Raw genomic sequence first — 25,989 nt, forward strand, 5'->3', positions numbered from 1 at the left:
TCAAATATGTGATTGCACACAACATTCTAATGCCAGTCCTGACCACAACTGAACTGCGGTAGTGAGGAAAAATCACCAGCTCTTTGATGCTACACTTAAAGGAGGTCATCTGTTTTTCATGTTACCTGAAGATTTATCCCATATAGCAATATATATGATAGCATTGCCTGTAAAATATCACCTTCAATTTATTGTGTTAACATCTATATCTATATAATATTTATATTAATATTTTAATCTTTACCCAAGGATATGTTTGTTGATTTAAGATAGAGAAGAAGGGGAGAGGGAGGGAGAAGAGAGAGAAAGAGAGAGAGAGAGAGAGAGAGAGAGAGAGAGAGAGAGAGAGAGACATCAATTGGTTGCCTCCCATATGCGCCCTGACAAGGAACTGAAACCAGGGGATACAGCCTTTTGGTGTACAGGACAATGTTCCAACCCACCTGGCCAGAGCTGAATAATATATATTATAAATATATATATTTATAATAATAATATATAATAAATAATATATCAAATCATATATAACATGTAACTTAATGCATATTTATATTAAATTATATATGGTGCATATAATTTAATGTATAATTTATTTTTAATTAAAAATATATTTTCACAGTTTCACCAGCAGTTGTAAGAAATCATACAGAGATTCATGTTACCCTTTACCCAGCTTCTCCCAATGATATTCCATTTTGGAATATCATGTAGTGTAGTATCACAACCAGGACCCTGACCCTGACACAGCGGAGGTACAGAACATTTCCATCATCATAAGGATCCTTCATATCGCCCTTTTACAGACACATCCACTCTCCTTTGTTCTCATCCCTTTCTAACTTAACCTTTGAAAACCACTAATCTGTTCTCCATTTCTGAAATTCTGAAGTCTTAAAAATGTTTTCTAAGTGTAACCTTTGGAGAGTGTTTGTTTTCTACCCCAAATAATTCCTTACTGATTTATTTGTTTTTGCCTGTATCAATAGTGGATCCTCTGTATTGCTGAGTAGCCTTGCATGGTATGGATGTAAGGTTCTTTAACAACTCACCTATTGAAGAAAATGTAGGTCATTTCCAGTTTGGGGCTATTACAAATAAAGTTGCTATAAACATTTGTATACAGGTTTCTTTGTGAACAGTTTTTTTTTTCCAATAATGCCGAACTTATTATTTCTAGGCTTTGTTTTGTTTTTCATCATAAAGTCCTTGGGATTTTCTACGTAAAAAGTCATGCCATCTGCAAACAGGAATAGTTTTATACCTTCATTTCTGATAGTATGTCTTTTCTTTCCTTATTGCACTGGCTAGAACTTTTATCTCTATGCTGAATAAAAAGGTGAGACTGGGCATCTTTGCCTTGTTCTTGATCTTACAGGGAAAGTGGTGTAGTCCTTCAACAATAGGTATCATGTTAGTTACAGATTGTTTTTTTGCAGATGTTCTTTATAAAGTTGAGAGAGTTCTCTATTTAGGAGTTCTATAGTGAATGAGTGATGAATTTTGTTAAAGCCTTTTCTGCATCGACTGATATGAGTGCGTATTTTCTCCTTTCACCTGTTAATATAGTGGATTACATTGTTTTTTGAATATTGAACCAGCCTTACATCCCTAGAAGGAGACTCATGTGGTCATAATTGTTTCTTTGTATAATGGTAAATCTATTTGATTATGTTTTACTAAAGGTTTTTGCATCTATATTCATTGGAGATACTGGTTTATAGGGTTTTTTTTTTTTTTTCATTTTTTGTACCTTGTTTTTCTGACTTCATATCAGGTAAAACTAGCTTCATAAAATTAATTGATAATTTTTTCATCTTCTGTTTTCTGGAAGACATCATGTAGCTTGAGTGTTGATTCTTCTTTAAATATTTGTAGAATTCACCAGTGAAAACCAACTAGACATATAGGGATATTCATAGTATCTATTTTTTATCTTTATTATATTTTTTCCATTACTATTTAGTCCCCTTATACTTCCCTCCCCCCAGCAATCACCACACTGCTGTCCATGTCCATGAGTCATTTTTCCTTTTTGCTCCATCCCTCCACCCCCCAAATACCTCCCCCCACTAGCTGTCATATTATCTACTTCATGTTAGGTAACATGCTAGCTGGCATTTTTGGAGGGATATGTATGTAGTATTATTACTCATGGTATTCCCCTATTTTCCTTTGAGAGCTGCAAGGTCTGTTGTGCTAGCACCTTTTCATTCCAGGTGTTATTTTTATCTTCTGTCTTTTTTCTTTGTCAATCATGATGGAAATGTGAATTTTATTGGTCTTCTCAAAAACATAATCTTAGTTTCATTTATTTCTCTCTTATTTTACTGGCTTCAATTTCAATGATTTATACTCTTTGTATTCCTATCACTTACTTTATTTCAACTTTTTTAAGTTCTTGAGGTGGGAGCTTGAATTATTGATTTGAGATGTTTCCTCCTTTCTGATGAGTGCACTTAGTGTCATAAATTTCCCTCTCAGTTCTGCTTTAGCTGAGTCCCACAAATTTTGATGTTTTATTTTTGTTTAATCCAGTTCAATGTATTTTTCTAATTTCCCTTAAGGCTTCTTTTTTTGACCCACGTATTACTTAGAAGTATATGGTCTAGTTTTCATGTGTTTGAAGAACTTCCTGTTATCTTTCTGCTATTGATTTCCAGTGTGGTTGGAAAGTATACTCTATATGATTTCACAACTTTAAAATTTATATTAGATGTGCTTTTATGGCCTAGGACATGGTCTACATATATGTTCCTTGAACACTTGAAAAGAATTTGTAGTCTCCTGCTGTTGGGTGGAGTGGCCTTTAAATGTTGACTAGATCCTATTGGTTATTGGGATTGTCAAATTCTATACTTTGCCTGAGTTTCTGGTTAGTAATTTTATTAATTGTTGACAGAGGAATAGTTAAGTCCTTGTTTATTTCTCCTTTTAGTTCTACCAATGTTTGGTTCATTAGTTTTGAAGCTCTGTTATTCCATGCAAACAATTTAGGATTAACACATTTGCTTTGTGGATTAACTTTCAAGCATTATGTTCTGTCTCTGTCTGTCTTAGAAAATTTGCTTTTAATTTATTATGCACTTTTCTTCCCATCTCCTTCCTGGACTTTGATGATGTGAATGTTCGATCTTTTGCTATCATCCCATAAATTCCCTAAGGATCAAATCAGTTTTTCAAGTCTGTAATTTTTTGTTCAAATTTAGTACTTTCTATCTTTCTGTCTTCATGTTCACTGATACTTTTCTTTTACCCTCGCCAGTCTACTATTTTTCCTATCCATTGAGCTTTTTCTTTTTCAGTTACCATATTTTTTCTGTTGCAGAGTTTGATCTTAGTTATATCTTCTGTTCATTTGTTGGCACTTTGTTTCTTTGGTGAGACTTTCTATATTTTTATCTGTTTCAAATGTATTCACCAAAAAATCATCATTGATTTTTTTTCATGGTGGCCTTAAAATATGTAATAATTGTAATATCTCTGTCACTTTGGTATTGTCATTTGTTTTTCATCTTTTTTATTCAGTTTGAGATTGTTCTATTTCTTGCCATGACATGTAATTTTCTATTGAAATGTGGATATTTTCAGTATAATATTACAAGGTTCAGGGTCTTTTTTAAACCTTTTTTACTTGGCTTCCCATGATACCAATAAGTCAGGGGAATTGGAGGCACTGATTCATCACTGTCAAGTAGAAATTCAGTTTCCTCACTCAGCTGCCATTAATGGGAGACCTCCAGTTGCTATTGGATGAGTGTGAGAATGTCAGCTCCATATTAGTCCTCCCCTTAAATCTCTTGGGTCATTAAGCATAGAAACATATCTTAATTGTTCCCACATGGCTTCCACTGACATCATGGGGAAAGAGTAATGGCTTTGTTCACGCTGGTGGAGAGGAAAGTCCTGACTCTCCACTACATCTCTCCTTACTACACCTTAGGGCAATGGTGAGGGTGGAGCTACAGGTTTTCATTGTGATCTCCACTAACTCAGCAGGAAGACGGGGGCATCATTATTTCATGGTTGAGATGAAAGTCCCCTTGCCTAGTCAGTCATCTCAACACCAGCCCAATGGAAGTTGGGGTGCCTTAATACAGCCATACAAGGGCAGAGTCTAGGCTGTCTGCTCAGCATTCAGTGGTAGGAATGCATGTGCTTTGTCTGTGCTGTTCAGTGGAGTAGAACAATTATTGTTTAGAAGTTTTCTGGTATTGCCACATTTCCCCTTTACTGGTCTCCTTCTGACTCTTTTGTCTACACTTATTGGTATTCCCAGTTTGATCATTTCTTTAACTCTAAGCCTGAAATATGTGAGGCAAAGCAAACAGACATACAGACAAACAAAAAAATCCACAGGGAACTCACCTCAGTGTTGTTCCTTGGAATTTGAATTTTGAGTCAATTGCCATCTTCTTTACCTTTTGAGCCTCCTTGTATTTGTATTTGAGGAATACTCCATCTTCCCAGAACCAGAAGTAATGAATATTCTGAAAGAAAAAAAATGTGTGTTTGTGTATGTGTGTATGTATTTCCACAGATAAGGCTTTCCTGAAATTTTCTATCTTTTAAACTTATAGTTATTACAAGGCTTACTCCAAGAAGTGAAGAGGGGGTAGGTAGTGATGATACAAATGGATCTGTTGATAAACTTTGGTTGATGTATTGTGTTAAACTGTTGATTATAAGGGGAAAAAGAACATTGTTGATTCTTTTACACAGACAAAAAAATTTCATTTCCTTTTCTATAATTCTCTTTTATTTCCTTTTATCTCTCTTTCTATTAGGACATGTGTTGTAGTCTCGATGATTTATGATTGTAGAGAAAGAACCAGGATGTTTCTTTGCATATAATATACAAAATTCTTAATTCCAAAGGCAAGTAAGAGGCCCTTTAAATTGTTGCGACAGAAGGGAGATAAAAGGTCTTTTTGGTGTATTTTTACCTCTCAAGTTGAAAAAGAAACATAGGGTAATCATGCCCTACTTCTTTTTCAAGACTCTGGGGAGACCACCTTACAGAAAGTCTCATAGTAATAGCAGTGGCCACTGCAAAGCAGATATAAAGAGAACTAGAAGTGGATCCATTGTGCTTTACTAAAAGGTACAGAAATTCCCTTTTGCTCTCAGTTGAAATGGTAAGTGAGAATTGATAGTCAGTGAGCTTGGAAAGGAGCAGCAGCAGCAAGTGGTAAAAGATGTAGTAGTAGTGCTGTGACAAAAGTCAGGGATTGATAACTAATCCAGAGGCCAGATGGAGAATATGAATGCGATTCAGAGGTTCACCAGTGTGAGCTAGGGTTGAAGTGGAGCTGTGCTGGTGGAGGGAAGAAACTATACTTGACTCCAATAAGTGGACTTGAGAAGTGAAACCAAGGGGCACATCCAGTCTATGTGAAAAAATCTCACCTCCATGGGAGCCGGTGAGAAATCAGAGGCAAAGCAAAAGAATTGCTCAACTTGGGCACAATTTCCCATTGTATTTCCTTATATCCAAACTTCAGTCTTCAAACTTCAAACATCAAGTATTACATAGACAAACATTTGTGACAAGAAAACTAGTGCTTGAGTAAAATTCTCACCTTGCAATTTAACAAATATTTATCCACACAAGGCTGAAATAAACCAACCTAAATCAGAACAAACTGGTATAATTTTAAAAGGTAATTTTTGTTTGTTTGTATCCTGTGGGCTATGGACTTGAGATGAATTGTTGCAAAAATAGAGGACATGGCAATAGTTGTAAATCACACCACTCTCTCCATGCCCACATCCAACTCACACACCTGCAAGAGGCATTCAATTACCATACATGCTTTGCACTGGATGGAAGAAAGTATGTACTAAGCTACTTACATTGGATCATAGTATACAATTGCCTACTTAAATGACCTTCTCAAACACTGTACAATACTCAAAACAGCCCAACAAAGTATCTATTGTGGCACTCCAAGATCTATTGGATAGAAATATCTCTATCCTTTAGGGAGATTGAGGCATTTTTGAACCAGTTATAGCTTTAGGAAAGTACTTCCTAATATGGAGCCTAAAATGATCTCCTTATAACTTGTATAAATGGTCTTGGGTTACCTTTCAGGTGCTACTGAAAATAATCTACCTTCTTTCAAACTTCCTTTAACTAACTGTAGATGACTGTGCTACACTGCTAGCAATGTACGATAGAGCCTGTGCTGGCTTTCCTGAATACTCTCGTTATTGTACTCTCGAGTGAGATTTATTTTGCATTTTCCACTTGAATAATGGCAGTTGGGACAAAATGCAGTATTTCTTGTGGGATCTGGCCAGCTCCAAAGGCAGTGAAGGTGACTATTTCTAAAGAACACTGTATCACTTGATTTATAATCTTAATCTGATGGACTTTATTTTACTTATTTCTTTTCATAAGACTAGTAATATATTTTGTAGAACACTGTACAGTTTTCATGCACATCATGATAGGATTTTCTTGAAAAGATAAATGAACTGAAGGGGCTGGTTGACATCACGATGAGGGGAAGTAAGACTCCCAACTCTCACACCTGCCATGGTGAAATTCTGTGGGCGGAGCCGGGGTTGTTGGGGGGCTCTGCAACAAGCAGGAACAATCAAATAAACAGATGATTCTGGATTCTGAATGAGATTAAAAGATTGGCATCAGTCACTGATATCAGTCACCTTCAGAAAGGGATTCAGGGAGTGGGGGATACAACATGTTCATTCATGATAGGCAGTAAGAGAGTTTACACGATACGAGTGTGGGTCTCCCAGGGGCATGGACATAATTAGGCAATTGGTGAGAGACAGGTTATTTTAAAAGGGCCCTAGACATGAGAAGGTACTTGTAAACTAGTGTTATAAATCTTATTGTTTCCACTGAAGCATGGAGTCTGTCTCAATTTAATTGCCCGCTAAATTAATACATTAGTATGTGGCAAATATGGCATTCCAATTTGCATCTGTTGACACAAAGATTGGTGATCTTTTTTACAATGTTCTGGCTTACTGCATGTTTTAGTTAGCTCATTTTACAAGAATGTTAAGTACAAACCACCTGTAATTCAGTGGCTTAAAATACTATGTTATTCTCATCATCTGGGGTTCTCTGGAGATTCTGGTGATGCAGGCTGAACTCAGCTAGACAACTATGATGGAAGCTGTAGCAGCTGATCTGGACCTGTTTTTCCTTGTGAGCCTGTGAGGAGCTGCCTGGCTCCAGGGGCTTCTCATCCTCATATAAGCAGCAGGCTAGCTGAAGCACCTGTTCTCAAAGCATGGCAGAGATAAAAGGGCCTCTCCTAAGCCTCTTAAGAGACTGACATATTGTGACTTCTAATCCATCCACCGGCCAATGACAATCCTTTGGCTAAGCTCCAACCTAAGGAATGGAGAAGCACTGTCCACCTGCAATGAAGCTTCACAACAATAGGGTGGATGAAGTGCTGCACTGCATCTTCCTGCTGTATGTTAAGACCAAAATTTGATCATCAGAACAGAACAATAGTTCATGTGCCTGCTTCTTATTTTGAGGATCCTAATTTTTCCAGCTGCTATGAAACAAACTTACATCCAGAAACTTGAGCAACTCAGTGTGCAAATAAAAAAATAGAAATGGAGGAAAAGTAAGAATCCCATACACTTGTCCTTGTTAAACTTTTTTCTGTTTGCACTTCTAAATTCATTATACTTGTTTCAGATATTTATTTATTTTTCTTCAAGGCAGTGGTTATTGCACCATTTGCTACCTTTAATAAAATAATAAAATCTACTTTTAAATAAGCCTTTCAACAAAGACAGGATGAAATAATGTCTGAAGGGTCTAATTTAAGTTCTTTCTCTAATGTATCACTACATTTTTGAGAGATTTCATTTCATCCAAAATTTTGGATGTCCTTGTGAAGGAAACAGTATAAATATCATATTTTTCCAAGTTTTGATGTAGAGCCTTTGAATACAGAGATTTATAAAATCAGAGGACTGTCTGTTATTCTGACTTTTTTTACAGAGAAACTCAGATTTGCTGATAATTTCCTTTTTCTTAAAATTATTGTTGAGTTTCTTTTTTTTTCTCCTTCTAACTGACATAAAAATAAGTTCAGATGTGTTTTCTGAGTTTGGCAAATCCTTTTAATTAATAGATATTTTGATGAAGCTTACATGTGCTTTTCATTATAGTCATATATCAGTTACAAGCCAGCTATGGTTATTCTGCCATCTCTTTGCTTTGGATTAATATGATCAATCAATTTTCTCAAAAGCTTAAAATCATCCTTATTTTTATCTTGACTTCTGCACTATATTTTACTAATTCTTCTTATTGATATAATGTTAGATGTCTGGGTTTTATTACTCTTATTTCCACTATCTACAGAGGAAAGTGATATGTTTATACCTTATCCTTTCTGCATTAGTTGTGGGAAAATATTATTTTATGTTTTTTGGAACTACATGGAGAGCTCTGTGCTGTAGTATTAACCAAGATCAGCGCAGTGGGAAAACTGCAGCTTTGGTGCAACCTAAGTATTACTGACTTAGCACGTGTAACAAAGCAGTGAGTGCCTGCTCGTCCCAGGCTTCTCTTCCAGGCTGTGATACTCCTAGCAGGGTGCTTTGCTCAAAGTAGTGGGTGGTAATAAATATAAGAAAATTTATTGCATTAAAGACCTTTTTGAAATTCCCATATGCCTTGAAAGTAAAGGGCACCCTTGACTCACTGCTTCCCTCCTAAGAGTTCAGTATCTCCTGTCTGTGCAAGCAACACCCTGAAACTGTTTTTTTTTAATTTTTCTTAAAAGTTAAATAAATTTGGGGTCATGCAGAAATATTCTGCAATGATACTAATGTCATAATGATAAAAAAGAATCTTTCAAATAGTACTTCAGAACTCTTACAATCATCTGCAACCTGAACATACCTATACCTCTAATTTTTAAACAGTAAATGAAAATGGTGTACTTTGTATTTTTATACATTATTATTATATAAACTTTCCCAAGATATATACCTAGTCCTCATAGTTATACTTTCTAGTATCTATATCATGTTTCATGAAATTGATAATCACAATGGGGATAATGTATTTATTAATTTTCAGTTATGTGTTTTATAATTTTTGTTATTATTCTGCAAGGCTTCTATAAACATCAGCTTATTTATTTTTTCTTAAGATATGTCCTATAAGTAAATCTCCATAAATTAACTATTGTGCATTCTTTTTAGTTACATATGGTTAATTTTAGTTTTTAACCCATTAGGTCAATAAAATAAAGTACCAGTAATATATTTGAAAAAGATCAAGGTCAAAATAAGGAACACTTTAAGTCTTTAAGCAAGTTTACTAGCCCCTGCATATGGCCATTTAGAGAACAGTGTGTCATAATTGTTACTTCATTGACCTTTTTTTTTTTTTTTTAATAAACGTGTTCCCAGGTCTGGTGCTTAGAGCTGAGGTGTACTCATTAACCTGATTAAGGCAGATATTAGGATAACAAAAGGAAAATTTTAATTCTGGAGAACATCTTAACATTGATCATCCCCACTTTACATGTTGGTTTCTGCCAATAATTTTCGGGGGTATACAGCTGGGAATCTGTCCTATAAGACTCTTTAAAAGGAGTCTTTTTCAAAATGCAGCACAGTTCTTATAGAAATAACTGCCAGTCTTTCTGTCCCCTCACTCTCCTGTGCCAGCCTGACCCCTTAATTCCTGCTGACCTGGACAGACTGACTGCCCTGCAGCTTGAATGGACCTTAGACAAGCTTGCTTTCTGCCCATGGGCCCCTGACCTCCCTCTTTTGAGAGCACTGAGTTCAGAAAACCTGAATTGTAAATTCTTTCTCTCCCCCTTGAAAGGTGATCATCAAGAAAGACAGTCTGTCTGTCTCGGTCTGTGTGGAAAGGTGAAAGACTAATTTCCATTAGTGCCAGTCAGCAGACACTGATGGCCTGATCACACTGAGCAACTTCCTGCAGTATCCCCCGCCCCAACCCCCCGCACGGCTCACCCCAGTGCTCCTAAACTTCTACTGCAATAGTCAAAATAATGTCTTGGCTGTTCCACTCCATCCAATTTTTCTTTTATAAACATGTCTTTATATGTCTATAACATATCTATATCTTTCTCCCCTATTTATTCTATTTCTTTGCAGAACCTTGACTAATATATACACCAAATGAATCTAGAAGCAAGGGGTTTCAACAACAGTTTCATCTACTATAATTTTGACTTCATATTTCAGTTCTTACTTTTGCATTTCAAAGGCCATCATTACTGTGAAAATTGTGAGGTTTCCTGTTTGAATATTGAAAGATATTGCAAAGTGAAAATATGACAGTCATTTACAAGCAGACAAAGGAGGATTGTGTCAGTCGGGCCTTACTGGATTATTCAATCATTTTCTGTGTTATGTGGATCCTGTGCTCCTTTGGGCTCTATTGTTAGTTAGGAGGACTAAAGAGATGGAAGAAATTGATGGATAAGCTACGATGTGTGATTTCTTCCCTTGAATAGTAGAAGGGAGGTGCCTGCAGATAAGACATGAATGAGAAAATTGACCTGAGAACATATTAGAGCTGAGTATTTAGAATTAGATTAAACATTATGCTTTATCTTTTATTTCATAGTAACACAAAACTGTCTGTCTATGGTAAGATATCTAGTTATTTTGCTGAGTGAAGCTCTATGAAATTCTGATAATAGGGTACATTGATTAAAGTTACCATTCATCAGTTTCTTAAAGGCTTATGCCAAACTGAATATCATAATTATAAAAAACACATTTTTAATGTTGGAAGATTATATAAAGGAACTTAAAATCTTAAAGCAACAGATTCTGAACACACACATTAAAGAGTAAGTTGCTTATTTCATATATATGTCATAATCTAAAAATAAAAATATTGCAGAAAAATAAACCAATGTATTAATAAAACTGTAAAGACTGGCTTATTCAACATTAAAATACTATTTTATACATTATAATTTTCCACATTTAGAAAGTCTAATACTACTAGTTGTTAACAAGACTGTGGGAAAGAGAAATTCTAACATTGATGAGTAGATTTCTCTGGAAAAATTTTGGCAAGATTTTGTTATGTTAATGTTGAATATATCCCATAAAACAGCAGATAAAGATATATACCCCCAAAGAGCAAACTTACATTTGTGCACAATCAAACATGTACAAACATTTTTATTTTATTTATATTTGTAGTAGGCAAAATTAGGAAAAACACTAAATATACAAATATGGAAAAATATATAAATAAAATCCATCATTCTACCAGTTTATTTATATAATACAGTCAAAATGGACAAACCAAGTCTATATTTGTCAAATAAGCAAATCTTGACAGTGGTATATGTCTCAGTACTCAGAGAAATATGTTACACAATTTAAATGTGACACACCTATGATGGTAAATATGAAATGCCACAGTGTTATCTACAGATCCATATACATGCTGCAAATTTCTATTGATCACGCACTGGCAGATGATGCAATAACTTCAGCAGAGTGGAGAGAGGACAATGGACTGAAAACAGAAACTTCAATTTATTGCAATCTTTGTTTCTTAAAATCTGAATCAAATATGCAAATACATTATTTTTTAGTTTGAAATATTATTTCATCTATGTATTTTAAAATATTTGTAACTAAAATATTTAAAAATAATATTAAGATATATTCTAATGAGTTAAATACAGTGATAAAAGGTTTTGTCACTATTTTAGCATTTTCTACATAATTAGTTGGTCAAATAAACATATTCTAAGTTTCACTATTAAAAACACTCAGATTTAGTGACTTAGAAATCCAAAAAATCTACACTAAAAATGGATTCAGTTGACCATTGTAGAAAATATTGTAACTAATGTTGAAATCTGATGAATAGAATAGTTAATATTTATAAGGAAAAAATAGAATTATACATTTTTGTGTTCTTTATTATATAAAAAATTGTGATATTAAAATTTTTTCCTCATTATAGAATTACTTCCTAAATGATAAAAAGAAATATTAGTATCTCTTTTTAATTAGGATCGAATTCTTGGCCAGAAACAAACTACACATTTTCTGTTTCTAGTGGTATGATCTTCAAAAACATATGGGGTTAGAATAAAGCAATCAAATAGTTGCTCTCTTAGGCAATTGCATATCCTACGGTGTACTGTTATTTCTCCTTCTGAAAGATTAACAGGCTCATTTTTATCAATGTCTGCATAGTAAAGTCCTTGTTCTTTACCTTGCCATTCCAGACCCTTGATGTGGTCCCAATTATTCCACACTCACTTCCCAGAGCCCTTCCTCCACTGACATGGTCATCATCTTATTGTCATTTAAACACGTCACGTATTCATCACACTGTGTACCTTTGTTGTTCCTTCAAATGTCAACCACCTAAACCCAAATAAATAATTTTTTCCAAAAACAAGATTTATATAACCTACCAAGTTGAAATAATTTTCCAAATACATATTTTATGTCTCAGTTAAGTATAAATTTAAACATCTCAACTTTATAATATGAAGTCTTTGTGAGGTTTTATATAGGTACATTCATTAATCTTGTTCATTAGATACCTGGTGCAAGAATATTTATTATTCAGTAAGAGACTAATTAGGTATTGCTATTTTACAAAATTTGGTCATGTAGCACATATGCCTTATATTCATATTACTCAAACAGCTTAATTTGCCCTCCTAATTACAATGATAATAAGTTCCAAGCTATAGTTTATTTGTGCAAAGGTACACCAGTTGAAGGCTTGAGCATGGCTTGTGGAGTAAAAGACAAGACCAACTTTGACCAAGGCTGTTTATTTTGCATATTAAATTATTTTCTAACCCTGGCTGGCTTAGCTCAGTGGATTGAGTGCGGGCTGCGAACCAAAGTGTCTCAGGTTCAATTCCCAGTCAGGGTACATGCCTGGGTTGCAGGCCATGACCCCCAGCAACCGCACATTGATGTTTCTCTCTCTCTTTCTGCCTCCCTTCTCTCTCTGAAAATAAACAAATAAAATCTTTAAAAAAATTATTTTCTTACTGAGCCTTGTTGAAAATGAAGAAATCTTTGGATTTGTTTTATTGGTGAAGTGAAAAATTTTAAAGTGATATATTATGCACTCACTGAAACACAAAATGGGCTGTTTTCTGCCTTAACTAAAGGCAATGTGGGGGTATGCCTGACCTGTTATATATCCTTGAGTGTTTCACCTTTACATGAGAACATGCTTGGGCAAGTGCATGTTTCATGTATAGAAGTGCTGTCTCAGATTTGGTGTGACCAGAGAAGGATGTGTATTTCTTTACCTGAATGTCACTGTCTATATTTTCAAGATTATCATATTTTCTCATGATTGGTTATTCTATTTCCAATTAATATAGAATTTAATTCATTTTTATGTTAATGGAATTAGTCTGTTAACATTTTATCCTACTCCATAATAGAAGACTATTTTAAGCCTTTTGCAATAATCTGTGTTTAATACTGAGACAATAATTTAGAATAACTTAATAACATTTTTAATGAAAGATCTTAGAGATATTTTGTCAATAAAGAATTATGAGAAATATGTGCTTAACAAACAACTAGTGAAATCTTTGGTACACTATAAACTAAATAATAGGTACAGTGATAATATTAAAGTTACTTACAGTAAATTAAGAAATGAAATATTTCTTGTACCTGGTAATTTTCTTTGAAGATTACTTTTGTCTTATGTTAAAATAGCCTCTTGCTTACTCTTCAATAGCGTTATGGCATATTTTTTTTTTTACTTTTAGCCTAGCACTATCATCATAGTAGTAATAACTTTCTTATTGATAGCATATAGCTATTTCATGTTTTTAATCTATGTTCATAAAATCTGCCAATTGATATTTTTGGATTATTTATTTAAAAATGACTATAGGCCCTGGCTGGCATAGCTCAGTGGATTGAGTGCGGGCTGAGAACCAAAGCATCTCAGGTTCGATTCCCAGTCAGGGCACATGCCTGGGTTGCAGGCCATGGCCCCCAGCAACCGTACATTGATGTTTCTCTCTCTCTCTTTCTCCCTCCCTTCCCTCTCCAAAAATAAATAAATAAAATCTTAAAAAATACTTTATTAAAAAAAAGCTGGAAGTGCAGCTTAAAAAAATAAAAATAAAAATGATTATAGTAGCCCTGGCTGATGTGGCTAAGTGGGTTGATCACTGGCCTGTGAAACAAAAGTTTACTGGTTTGATTTCTAGTCAGGGCATATGCCTGGGTTGCAGGCCATGTTCCTGTAGGGGGTCATGCCAGAGGCAACCAATTGATGATTGATGTTTCTCTCACACATTGATGTTTTTCTCCCTGTCTTTCTTCCTCCTTCCCAAGTCTCTAAAAAATAAATAAAATCTTTAAAAAATGATTATAGTGTAGATTTCAGTTTATCCTTTTGTTTTCTGTTCTTTGATTTCTCTAGCACCTTTTTTAGGTTTATAAAATAAGTTTTAGTATTTTAATTTCTATATCATGATTTAATAAATCTCTGTAAAGATTTTAGGTGCTACTCTAGGGTTTATAAAATAGGTAAATAACTCTTCATAATCTACTTAAAGTTAACCTTTTCTACTTGAATTAAAATGTAGAAATATTACAATCAGAGAGATTTCTTCACCTTATTTCCTTTGTTATATAGTCACTATGTCTACTACATCTACCTATATAGAAAATCTCATTAGACAAGGTTTTAATTTTATTTCAAATGTCAGAAATACATTGAACAATTCAGAGAATAGTCCATTTAATATACATAGGTTATTTATAATTTCTCTCACTTTCCTTATTTTTAAATATGTTTTATTGATTATGCTATTATAGTTGTCCCATATTCCTCCCTTCATTCCCCTCCACCCTGCACACCCTCTCCCACCCACATTCCCCTCTTTAGTTTATGTCCATGTGTCATAAGTTCTTTAGCTTCTACGTTTCCCATACTATTTTTGCCCTCCCCCTGTCTATATTCTACCTACCATCTATGCTACTTATTCTCCATACCTTTTCCTCGTCTCTCCTCCTCCCACTCACACACAAAAATGGTAACTGTGGGGAGCTGATAACTGTAGTAATAATTTTATATATATTACATAAAACATATATAATATATATGATATATAAATATATAATATATAAAAATATATTACAATATATAATATATAAATATTTATAAATTTATATGATGTACATATATTTATATAATGTATATTAAAGTTATCATGTTCTACACTTTAAATATATACCAAATTTTCATTTAAATATGTATAAATATGTGCCACTTCATTCTGGCCCCTTGTTCTTGATGAAAAATCTACAGTCACTTTAATTGTTGTTTTCTGTAGTTAGTATAGCAGTTTTCTCTGGTTACTTCCAATATTTTTCTTTGTGTTTCATTTTCAGCAGTTTGATTATGATGCATCTAGAAAATGTGCCAGTGGGCTTATTTTATTCTGGGTTCACTAAGGTTCTTGAATTTATAAATTTGGTCTTTCACCAAATTTGAGAAGTGTTCATATATGGTGTGGGGCAAAAACAGTTCTTAGTATGCAAAATACAGAGTTTATTCTTGTATTGTTATTTATTAACTATTACATTATTTTCAATACAAACACTGTAAAACTCCATTGCCCCATCCTATATTATTTCTTTAAATACTTTTTAGCATGACACTCACCCTTCTTTCCTTTCAGAAAACAGTAACATGAACTTTAGAGTACTTACTAATTTTTAACAGTTCCCGAAGCTCTGTTCATTTTTTCAAGTTTTTTTCCTCTGTGTTATCTAGATGGAATATTTTCTTTTCTTTTTTTTTTAATTTAATTTATTGGGATAAATTGGTCCACAAAATCATACAGATTTCTTTTTAAATGTTTATTTTATTTCCTTTTTTTCCATTACCATTTAGTTCTCTTAAAGTCCCCCCAAATCACCATACTGTTGTCCACGTGCATGAGTCTTTTCTTCTTTTTGCTCAGTCCCTTCACCCTTAACTTCACTCCCCCACTTAGCTGTCATGTCAGCCTGCTCTCCATCTATGAATCTGTCTCTATTTTGTTTGTTAGTTCAGTTTGTTCATTAGATTCCACATATGAGTGAAATCATATGGCATTTGTCTTTCTATGACTGGCTTATTTCACTTAGCATAATGTTCTCCACATCCATCCACACTGTTACAAAGGGTAAAATTTTTCTTCATTTTTACATTCAAATAGTATTCCATTGGGTAAATATCCCACAGTTGTTTTATCCACTCATCTACTGATGGCACTTAAGACTGCTTCCATATCCTGATGATTGTGAATAATGCTGCAATTAACATAGGGGTGCTTAAGTTCTTTTGAAATAGTGTTTTGGGTTTCTTTGCATATATTCCCAGAAGTGTTATACTGGATCAAAAGGCAGATCCATTTTCAATTTTTTGAGGAAACTCCATACTGCTTTCCACAGTGGCTGCACCCTGCACCAATCTGCATTCCCAACAATAGCGCAAAAGGGTTCCCCTTTCTCTATATCCTTGCCAGTACTTGTTTGTTGATTTATTGGTGACAGCCATTCTGACAGGTGTGAGATGGTATCTCATTGTGGTTTTAATTTGCATTTCTTTGATGGTTACTGATGTTGAGCTTCTTTTCTATGTCTATTGGCCATCTGTATATCATCTTTGTAGAAGTGTCTATTCAGTTCTTTGATTGTTTTTAACTGGGTTGTTTGTGTTTTTGGTGTTGAGTTTTGTAAGTTCTGTTTTTTTTTATTGTTGGTCAGGTACAGTTGTCTCCATTTCACCCTACCACAGCCCCCCACTCCACCCATCCTCACCTCCCACCCTTGAACGTAACCCCTTTGGCTTTGTCCATATGTCCTGTAAGCATGTTCCTTGATGGCCCTTCCCCTATTATCCCCTATTATCCTTCTCCCCTCTTCTCTCTGGTTACTGTCAGTTTGTTCTTTATTTTGATTCCTCTGATTGTATTTTGCTTGCTCGTTTTGTTGATTAAGTTCCACTTACAGGTGTGAGATTTTGTAAGTTCTTTATAAATCTTGGAAACTCCTTATCATGTGTATCAGTGATATGTTCTCCCATTCTCTGGGTTGTCTTTTATTTTGTTGATGTTTTCCTTTGCTCTGAAAAATCTTGTTAGTTTGATGTAGTCCTATTTGTTTATTTTTTTTTCTCTTCCCTTGCTCGGGAGTTATAGCTGATAAAATATTTCTATGAGCAATGTCCAAAATTTTGCTGCCTATGTTTTCTTGTTCAATTTTTATGGTTTTGGGTGTAACATTCAGGTCTTTAATCCACTTTGAAGTTATTCTTGTGTGTGGTATAAGAAGGTGGTCTAGTTTCATATTTCTGTACATATCTTTCCAATGTTCCTAATACCATTTGTTGAATAAACTATCTTTAGCCCATTGTATGTGCTTGCTTCCTCTGTTGAATATTAATTGATTATAAATGTATGGATTTATTTCTGGTTCTCTATTCTTTTTCATTGATGTGTGTCTGTTTTTTATGCCAGTACCAGGCTGTTTTGATTACTATGGGCTTATAATACAGTTTCATATTAGGTAGCATGATTCCTCCAAATTTGTTTTTCTTTCCCGGGATCACTATTGCTAGCTTCGACCTTTTGTGGTTCCATGTAAATTTTTGAAATATTTATTTTAGTTATGTGAAATACTTCATTGGAATTTTGATAGGAATTGCATTGCATCTATAGATTGCTTTGGGTAGTATGAACATTTTAATGACGTTAAGTCTTCCTATCCATGAACACTCTATGTGCTCCTACTTATTTGTATCTTCTTCAATTTCTTTCTTCAGTGTCTTTTAATTTTCCAAATACCAGTCTCTTACATCCTTGGTTAGGTTTATTGCTAGGTATTTTATTCTTTTTGAAACAATTGAGAATGGGATTATTTTCTTAATTTTCCTTTATTTTAGTTCATTATTGGCATATAAAATGCAACTGATTTCTGGATATTAATTTTGTACCCTGCTATTTTGCTGAATGCATCTTTCAGTTCTAGTAGTTTCTTGTTGGAATCTTTGGTGTTCCCTATGTACAGTATCATGCCATCTTCAAACAAAGACAGTTTTACCTATTCCTTTCATTTTGGATGGCTTTTTTTCTTCTTCTTCTTGTCTGATTGATGTGGCTGGGACTTCCAGTACTATGTTGAATAAGAGAGATGAAAGCATATATCCCTGTCTTGTTTCCAGTCTTAAGGGGAATGCTTGTAGTTTTTGCCCATGGAGTATGATGCTATCAGTGTGTTTGTCATATAGGACTTTTATTATGTTTATATATATTCCCTCTATTCCTGCTTTTCTGAGAATTTTTATCATAACTGGGTACTGGATTGTATCACATGCTTTTTCTGCATCATGATATTATCATGTGTTTTTTATCTTTCATTTTGTTTATGTGGTGAATCACATTTATTGATTTATGAAAGTTCTACCAAGCTTACATTCCCAGAATAAATCCCATATAATCATGGTGTATGATCTTTTTGATGCATTGCTGTATTTTGGTTTGTGAAAATTTCATTGAGGATTTTAGCATCTATGTTCATCAGGAATACTGGCCTATAATTTTCCCTTTTTTTTTAGTGTCTTTATCTGGTTTTAGAATTAGGGTAATGCTGGCCTCATAAAATGAGAATGTGAGCTCTCCCACCTCTTGAAAGTTTTGAAATAGCTTGAGAAGGAGAGGTGTTCTTCTCAGAATGTTTGGTAGTATTCACCTGTGAAGCCATCCAGTCCAGGGCTTTTGTTTGTTGGGAGTTTTTTGATTATTGCTTTAGTTTCACTAGGTATAAATTGTCTGTTCAGATTCTATGATTCTTCCTGATTCAGTTTTGGAAGATTGTGTGTTTCTAGGAATTTATCCATTTCTTCCAGGTTGCCAAGTTTGTTGGCATGTAGTTGTTCAGAATATTTTCTTACAATCCTTTGTATTTCTTTGGTGTCAGTTGTTATTTCTCCCCTTTCATTTCAGATTTTTGGGGGGTCCTCTGTCTGTTTTCTTGATGAGTCTGGTTAAAGTTTTGTCAATCTTGTTTATCTGTTCAAAGAATCAGCTCTTTGAGCCATTGATCTTTTGTATTTTTTAATACTCTTTCAATTATATCTGCTCTGATCTTTATGATTTCCTGGCTTCTATTCACTTTGGGGTTTGTTTGTTGTTCTTTTTTGAGTTCCTTTAAATGTAAAGTTAGATTGTTTATTTGACCTTCTTTTTTTTGAGATAGGTCCATAATGCTCTGAAGTTCCCTCTTAGGATTCCTTTCCCTGTCCCCCAGTATTTGGATTGTTGTGTCCTCACTTTCATTTGTTTTGAGGTATCTTTTGATTTCTTCCTTGATCTTGTTGTTGACCCATTCACTGTTTAATAACATGTTATTTAGCTTCAATGTCTTTGTGTGTTTTTTCAGCATTCTTCTTGTGATTGATTTCTAGTTCCATAGCATTGTGGTTAAACAAGATGTTCTGTATAGTTGAAATATTCTTAAATGTGTTGAGACTTGTTTTGTGTCCTAACATGTAGTCTCTCCTAGAAAATATTCCATGTGCATTTGAAAAGTAGGTGCATTCTGCTGTTTTGGGGTGAAATGCTTGAAGATATTAATTAAATCCATTTTATCTAGTGTGTCATTTAAGGCTGCTGTCTGGAAGATCGACCCATTGAAGTCAATGGGGTGTAAAAATCCTTGACTATGATGAGAGCCATTCTGACAGGTGTGAGATGATACCTCATTGTGGTTTTCATTTGCATTTCTCTGATGATTAATGATGTTGAGTATCTTTTCATATGTCTATTGGCCATCTGTAGATCCTCTTTGGAGAAGTGTCTATTTAGATTCTCTACCCATTTTTTAGTTGGATTTTTTTGTCTTCCTTGTGTTGAGTTAGTAAGTTCTTTCTATTGAACTGTCTTGAAGAGCTCATTAACTTTTTTCTGCCACTTCCATTCTGCTATTAAAATCACCTATTGAGATTTTTACTTCCATTAATGAGACTTTAAGTTATAATATTTTCATTTGTCTATTTTTTAATATTTTATTGCTTTACCAGCCCTTCTCATTTTTCTATTTTTATAGGAATGTTCAGAATCACTTATTTGAGCATTTTTATAACTGTCACTTTAAATTCTTTATTGGATAATAGGTTATCTATATGATTTTGTTGTGAGTTGAATTTTTTGTTACTTATATGTCAAATAATTGTCCATTGTAACCTGGTTGTTTTTATTACATTATACAACTAGATCTTGTTTCAACCCTGTGGATAATATTAATATTTTTGCATTAGTAGGCAGCGAACATTGTTAAGGTCAGGCCCCAAGTCCTAGCATACCTCTTGTGGCTTTGATTTCATTGTTAGTTTATTTTTCCAAACCTTTCCGTGCTTTTAAAATTGAACCTAGATCCGTGACACCCAATCGATCATTCTGGAACCTAGGTGATTGTCAATTTATTGGTTGAGTTCTTAAAAATTTTTATGGCTATTTAAAAATGGGTCTGTGCATGTTTAGGTTGGGAGTCCAAGAGTTTATGAATACTTCAGCATGTCTCTCTTATGAGCTTCCTGCACTCTGGAGTCTTCCCAGTGATTTCCTATTCCATGAGATTACTCTTGCCTATCATCCAGCCAAATACTTGCAGCACCAGTAAACTTGCTCTGCTGTACACTTGCATGATTATGTCCATGCCTGGCATGGAGTGGAGAATTGAAAGTGAGAAAAATGAAACAATGGGGGTGGCTCCACTCTCTTACAACTGCATTTCCACTAAATGAAGAGGGGATTTTCCATTTCTTAGTGTTTTAGCTTCTGCAGTTTCCATAGTTTCCACTGTCACTGCCGTGATTAACTGGTGAATTGGACAAGAGAACAGAGGCAAGAAAAATATGTAGATTTCTGTACTCTCCTGAGGAAAGAGTTCACTTTCCTGTTCCAAGACACTGTCTACCAGCATCTACTGGAGCTCTCTCTGTATGTGCCATGCTACTCACATCTGGCTGCATTGAATTTAGGCTGGGAGATTGGGGGGTGGGTAGGGAAACAATGGTAAATCCATTACTGGTTCAGATACTTCCAATTTAGTGTTCTTCCTGGATTTGCCTGCTACTGTTTCCTTTCATAGTCTTCAAACTGCAGTTCTCATACATTTTGTCCAGGTGTTATAGTTGAATTCAGCAGCAGAAACCAGATAGAATATGATTACTCCATTTTACACACATCCAGAATAGACAGATACTCATACACTTACGTCCATGCAAGTTTTTGAAGTGATGTTTAAATATAGAGTATGATTATGATAACAAGGAAAGCTGTTTTTTAAAATATTCTTAATCTATGTTTTTTAACTTTTTATTTTCGGCATGTGTTGTTTCAATTTGTAAACTATTTATGGTATGCTATTTTCACAGTAACCCTGATTATTTTTCTCATTATACTCATGTTCCTTTCCCATGAATTTATAGATGAATTTATTGAGAGTTTGAGTCTATTGCTCCATCCCTGAATCGGAGATGACCATGTGGTTTTCTTTGATAGGTGGAATGTTGCAGAAGTGATAACATGTCTCTGTGAGTGTAGGCATGAAGAGGTCTGGCACGCTTTCCCCTATCAGCCTGCCTGTGACCTTGGCTACCCGACTGAGTCAGCGCTGAGACCAGCCCTAACTGCTGGCTTGAAGAATTGGATACAAATAAGTTGTTGTTCTTTTGAGTCTAAAAAGTATCTAAGTACAAAGGAATGCTGTAGTGAAACATAATATATGCGTACACATGCAATTCTGAAAAAAATTGAATTTTCAGACTTGATTACCTCCTCACCTCCATTAGGTGACCCATGCTTTGACTAAAATAATTGAGTGTCTGGGGATTGCATAAATTAGGATACTGGGGATTCCCATCTGTTCAAATAAGCAGGAATATGCTATCAACTCTCAGTATTTACACCTTTTTGTCCAATGATAGATTATCTGTTTCAAAAAGTAAAATATATTCCCTTCTCCCCTTGGCTTAAATTGCCAGAAAAATCTAATCTAACTAATTAAAAGTGACCACATTTACTCTTTAAAGTAGTCAATTTAATTATGTTATTTTGTTTACCTACTCAGCTCACTGGAATCACCAATTAAAATAACATGTTTCAGCATTTGAGCTTTGAGATGATGAGAGGTCATTTTATTGTCAAGGAAGGAGGAAAATGGACAAAATTAAAGCAATTTATTAATAAGTAACTTCAAAAAACTTCAAATTAAAATGTGCTTTGCAACATTGTTCATATCTATTTTTTAGTATATTGCATTAGTTATCAATTAAATTTACAATTTTTCCTCTTGTGGAATTCTCTCTGGGGCATATTTAGACCCAAAAGAATAAACTTTCCTTTTTGAAACAGATGCTTTTACAATTAATTTCAAGATTTCTGGGTACCCTTGTTAGACTCTCTGTGTTTGCTCTAACATCTGACCTAATTCCAATTTGCAGAACATAATTGGAGTCTAGGGATATCATTATTCATAATACTTTTACAGTTATATCAAATGAAAGGAAACCTTTGAATAAAAAATGACATTCAAAGAAAACTGGACTCTTCTTCTTAAATGTGGTTAAAAATAAGATTAGTCCTTACTAACTTATTGTTGCTGATATTGATATTTGACCCCTAAAAATTCCTTATTTCTAATAGTCTGAGGAGAGTATTTACCTGTACATGTTGACAGATTGGTAAAATAGTTCATAAATTTATGTTTCTAAAATTGTAATGTTCTCATCTTTCAATGACATTTGAACAGTGAAAATAAGGAGTATATGTTTAGGCATATGTTATAATTGCTAATGTGAATTGCTTCCTCCAACTTTGGTAAATTTTTAAACCCATGTATATTTCTTAAGTTGGTTGTTGAAAACCAATAAAAATTGTTTTTTATGACTAGAATTTATTGCTGGACACATTTACTATAATTTTAAATTTTACTAATAGCCTTAGAGAACTTTAAAAATTATACTCAATGATTCTTAAATGTTAACCTTAAAGAGAGAATGACATAATAAATGAAGAAAGTATGCTTAGTTTTGAGACAGTAGGTAAGTTATTTAAATTCTTTGGCTATTCATTAGCAGCACAATTTACATTAGCCAAGTGCTGGAAATAGCCTAAGTGCCCTTCAGTAAATGAGTGAATCAAAAACTATGGTATATTTACATGATGAAATACTATGCAGCAGAAAGAAAGAAGGAACTCCTACCCTTCATGACAGCATGGATGGAGCTAGAGAGAATTGCACTAAGTGAAATAAGCCAGGTGGTGAAAGACAAATACCATAGGATCTCACTTATAAGTGGAACCTAAACAATAAATCAAATAAGCAAGCAAAATGTAACCAAAGACCATTCAACTCTAACAACTTCCCACCTCACTGTAATCAGCACACTGTTGTCCATGTCTATGAGTTCTTTTTCCTTTTTGCTGGATCCGTCCATCCCCTAACCTCCCCCCTTCCAATAGCTGTCATCCTGCTCTCCATCTATGAGCCTGTCTCTATTCTGCTTGCTAGTTCAGTTTGTTCATTAGGTATATTTTTTCTGATGTATGTATGACTACCCTAGATTTCCATGGCTTTATTTTTATGTGGAATACCTTTTTCTATCTTTCCAATTTTATTCTGCATATGTCCTTACATCTGAAGTGAGTCTCTTGTAGGCAGCAAATAGATGAATATTCTTTTTTATTTATTCAGCTATTCTGTGTCTTTTGCTTAGAGAATTCAGTTGACTTAGTTAAATAATTATCAACAAGCATGTACTTATTGCCATTTTGTTCATCGATTTCTTTTTTATTTTAATATTTGTTCAAGTAGTTTCCTTTTACTCCCATCCCAGCCCACCCCACCAGACCTCCCCACCTCCCTCCCATTCCCACACCCCTAGTTTTTGTCCATGTGTCTTTTATGCTTGTTCCTGTAAACCCTTCCCCTTTTCCCCTGAAATTCCCTCCCCTCTCCCCTCTGGTCACTGTCAGCCATTTTGTTCATTGATTTCTGACCATTTTGTTGCTCCTGTGTTCATTTCTTCCCTTGTGCTCCTTTCTAATGGTCTGAAGCAGAACCTGATGGCTTTTGGGCCACCCTGATGACAATGTAGACAGTCGAGGTGGCTGCAGATGTGGCTCCCAGGTCTTCTTGATGTAAAATTTCGTTTTTAAATTTCTGACATGGTCAGGTTAAAACACATATACCCTAAAAGATTCATTAAAAGGGGAGAAATGTGAAATTTAAATCCATTCTGAGGAAAGAAAGAGGAAATTAATAATACCCCTAATATGGCACCTTCCTTTACAGTCAGTGGATTTAATTATTGTGTAGAAGAGCACAGGTTTCTTACCTATGCACCCTGATAAATCCAGAAATTCCAAAGGAAATTATTTTTTGTTGTTTATCTATTTAATGGGTCAGAAGATCAAAAATTACCAATGTCTTTCCTATAACATTTAGTGATGATAAGACAAAATAGTGGCCTCTCCCTCAGTTATAGAATAAAGCAAACAAACAAAGTGAGTGCTACAGGTCTTATAAATATAATATGCAAAATTCCCACATGTACCATGCAAATTAATCTTCCAAGTATCTACTGCAAATCCTAATAATTATTATTTTTTGAGTTTTTAATATGTGATAGAAACTATTGTAAATTACTTACATCATGCTACATTCCAAGACAAAGTCTGTGAGGTAGGTACAATTTCAACCCATGTTTTACAGAGTAAACTAAAGTACAGAAGGTTTAAAAATGTCCTAAGATCCCCAGAATGTGTAGGATTCATGAGTAAAAATCCTAAATTAATTTTATTTAATTAATTAAATGACTACTCTCCATTATAGAAATATATGTACACAAGAGGTATTTGTTTCCTTTCATAAATTTTTGGAAAAATAGAAAAGAAGAGAGTGTACTATTGTCATTACGTTAAACAGAAATTAAGTCAGAGAATTCCACTTTATAATGGAAATGATGCCCAGGAGCCATCAGCCACACAATGAATATTGTGGATTTGCTGTCTTCCCAAAGTACAGAGGGTACATATATATAGTGGCATTTGTTGAAGTTCTCAGGAACACTAAAATGGGTTTCCTGGGTTTGGGGGGAAATGTGAACAGAGAAGCTAAGACTGGATGCATTTATCTACCTAATAAACTTGAAACATGTGCCATAACCACAAAAACAAAATAAAAGGATTACACTTTCTGCTGTCATGAAGATATTTTAAAGAATAAATGGGAGAAATGCGTGGAATAAGGGAGTTGTGCCTCACTGTGTTTAACCTTCCTAGACTTTCCCAAGGGAATTGCCTTCAGTAAGTCCCTATTGCTTAATTAGTCCCTTGTGAAGAAGTTCACATTAACTAGTGTACTTTGTATGGATTCTCAGGGTTAGTCAGATGCCAGTCCATGTGCTGTAAATAAAGGGAAGAAAGAGTATGCCTCAGGCCACTAGACTTCTCTTCAGGCCATGGAAGGAATTCTACTATATCAACATGGATATCACTTTTACGAATTCCTTCCAGAACTTTAATTTATGTGCAAGTAAATCATGTGATATTTAAGGACATTTTTAAAGGGAATACTTTTATATTTTGATTGCTATTCCTATCAGGAAAGTTTTCTAAAACATACCATGTGAGAATTAAACTCTCCAGTGGAATTCTGTGTTGTTTCTTGGTCTAACACACAATAAAATGTCAAATGAAAGATGATAGAGGAAACAAATTTCTTAAGATAGTATATTTGGCATGACAAATTATTGAGGTTTTATTTATACAAACAGATCAAATTAAAGCTTAAAATTCTGATTTAATTTGCCCTGCCTTCCCTGTCTAGAGACTGACTGATGTAGACTCTAATATCCAAGGGCCTTTAAAAAGGATGACACAAAGCTTCTTTTCTAGTTTGTCTCCAAGT

The sequence above is a fragment of the Phyllostomus hastatus genome, unplaced genomic scaffold (assembly GCF_019186645.2).
Source record: "Phyllostomus hastatus isolate PE091 unplaced genomic scaffold, TTU_PhHast_1.1 phas_contig_254, whole genome shotgun sequence".
Classification (NCBI taxonomy): domain Eukaryota; kingdom Metazoa; phylum Chordata; class Mammalia; order Chiroptera; family Phyllostomidae; genus Phyllostomus; species Phyllostomus hastatus.